The sequence below is a fragment of the Mandrillus leucophaeus genome, unplaced genomic scaffold (genome assembly GCF_000951045.1).
Source record: "Mandrillus leucophaeus isolate KB7577 unplaced genomic scaffold, Mleu.le_1.0 Scaffold469, whole genome shotgun sequence".
Classification (NCBI taxonomy): Eukaryota; Metazoa; Chordata; class Mammalia; order Primates; family Cercopithecidae; genus Mandrillus; species Mandrillus leucophaeus.
In genome coordinates this window covers 1,351,596-1,354,123 of record NW_012105020.1, presented here as the reverse complement: position 1 = coordinate 1,354,123, position 2,528 = coordinate 1,351,596, and the positions used below count along the sequence as shown (strand labels likewise).

Sequence of the window (2,528 nt, the reverse complement as noted above, 5' to 3'; positions counted from 1 at the left end):
AGACCTCCCTAGAAGTTGAGCATGCTTCCTGTACAGCCTGCAGAATCATGAGTCAATTAAACCTCTTCTTTTTTTTTTAATACCTAGTCTCAGGCTTTTTTTTTTTTTTTTTTTTTTGAGACAAGGTCTCACTCTGTCACCCAGGCAGTGACAGAGGTGTGGTCATGCAGTGGTGCGATCTTGGCTCACTGCAACCTCCACCTCCCGAATTCAAGTGATCCTCCCACCTCAGCCTCCTCAGTAGCTGGGACTCCAGGCACAGACCACCATACCCAGCTAATTTTTGTATTTTTTGTAGAGACAAGGTTTCACCGTGTTGCCCAGGCTGTTAGGTATTTCTTTATAGCAGTACAAAAATGGATTTATACAAACAGTGAACAGAGCTGATATAAGTTCTTCCTAAATGGTGAAGTAAGGCCCCAGAGCAGAAGGAGGTGACATAGTCAGCATTGAGCATCAAGGTTCAAGGAGAACCCCATCTTGCTCAACATCGTTGGCAGACATGAGGCAACATTAACCCGCAGGCCCAGGGAAGCTGGGCTGCAGAGAGCTGCCCCGCTCCTCTGGGAGGGCCCCTCCCTTCTGACAAGCTTAAAACTCTAGGCTAAGTAATGGGGATTGAATCCAATGCTACATGTTTGGTGGGGATGCTATTTTTTTGGTCAATCCATAAAGTACTTGAAGCACGGCAGAAGAAAGGACTCTTTCCAATCACTTTTTTGTTAGAAAGTTGCAGAATGTATAATTCCTAATTTTAAATGACCCATTTTTTCATTAGGCAGACCTAAACATACCCCTCATTTTTGATACTCTGTAGCATATTGACTATAACATACTAGATTAATGCACTAGAAAACAATCTAGCAACTAAATTTCCTTATAAATACTTATTTCCTTATAAATACTCAGTTTCCTTCAGAGTACTCCACACTTTGTTTTTCAATAAAATTTAACAGGCTTGGCTGGGCACAGTAGCTCACGCCTGTAATTCCAGCACTCTGAGAGGCCGAGGCAGGCGGATCGCTTGAGCCCAGGAGTTCAAGACCGGCCTGGGCAACATGGCGAAACCACATCACTACAGAATTAGCTGGGTGTGGAGGAACATGCCTGTGGTCCCAGCTACTGGGGAGGCTGAGGCAGGAGGATCACTTGAACCCAGGAGGTTGAGACTGCAGTGAGCTGTGTTTGTGCCACTCCACTACAGCCAGGATGACACAGGGAGACCCTGTCTAAAAAACATAAATAAAAATGGACTGACTGGGGAAGTTTGAGGAGATCGCATTAAGAACATTATAACACTTATTTCAACCATTGCTCCCTTACAATCTGTTATTAATGTAACAGCCAGATTTGTCTTTGGTCAGGGCAGGTAACTGCCCTGCTGAAAACCTGTCTCCAGGAAAGAGCCAGATCCTCACCATGGCCTGCAAGGCCATACTCAACATGCCCCCTCACGACCTCTGAAGTCCTCTACTCTTCCCTTCCTTCACCAGACCACAGGGCCTTTGCACCAGCTATGCCTTCTGCTCAGAACACTTCCCCCAGATATCTCATGGGTCCCTCCCTTACCCCCATTGAATCTGTTCAAAATCCCGCTTCTGGCTGGGCATGGTGGCTCACGCCTATAATCCCAGCACTTTGGGAGGCCAAGGCACACAGATCATTTGAGGTCGGGAGTTCACGACCAGCCTGACCAATATGGTGAAACCCCGTCTCTACTAAAAATACAAAAATTAGCTGGGCATGGTGGCAGGCGCCTGTAATCCCAGCTACTTGGGAGACTGAGGCAGAGAATTGCTTGAGCCCGGGAGGTGGAAGTTGCAGTGAGTCCAGATTGCACCACTGCACTCCAGCCTGGGGGACAGAGAGAGACTCTGTCTCAAAAAAAATCTTCTTACTTAGTAAGGCCTACCTTGACCACCCAATATAAAATGCACCATCACCACTACTGTTTCACTTTTTTTTTTTTTTTTTTTTTTTTTTTTTGAGACAGAGTCTTGCTCTGTCACCCAGGCTGGAATGTAGTGGTGCAATCTCAGCTCACTGTAACCTCCACCTCCCAGGTTCAAGCGATTCTCCTGCCTCAGCCTCCCGAGCAGCTGGGAATACAGACACACGCCACCGTGCCCAGCTAATTTTTGTATTTTTAGCAGAGACGGGGTTTCACCATATTGGTCAGGCTGGTCTCGAACTCCTAACCTCGTGATCCACCCACCTCGGCCTCCCAAAGTGCTGGGATTACAGGTGTGAGCCACCTTGCCCGGCCTATTTCCTTTTTATGTATTGCCATTATTCTACTCTATAATATGAGCTCCATGGAGCAATGATTTTTGTCCCTTAGTTCTGGGGAGAAGCCTCTACTCAAAGTTATGTGGCTTATTAAACTGTTCAGGACAAGAATCTGGGGATCCTGACCCCAAACACAGTTGTCTTTTGACAAAAGCAAAACACGGCTGAGCCAGTGAAAATTTAGACTAAATGGCTTACTATATGACAGGAGAAAATAAAAAGTCACCTGACCCCATGCC

The 2,528-nt window shown here is 46.4% G+C and overlaps 1 protein-coding gene across 2 annotated transcripts in view; it reads right to left on the bottom strand.

Annotated features, from left to right (window-relative positions):
- Positions 1-2,528, bottom strand: part of AP1S3 (adaptor-related protein complex 1, sigma 3 subunit) — a 92,789-nt gene that overhangs the window by 69,531 nt on the left and 20,730 nt on the right. The gene's annotated exons all lie outside the window — the stretch shown is intronic.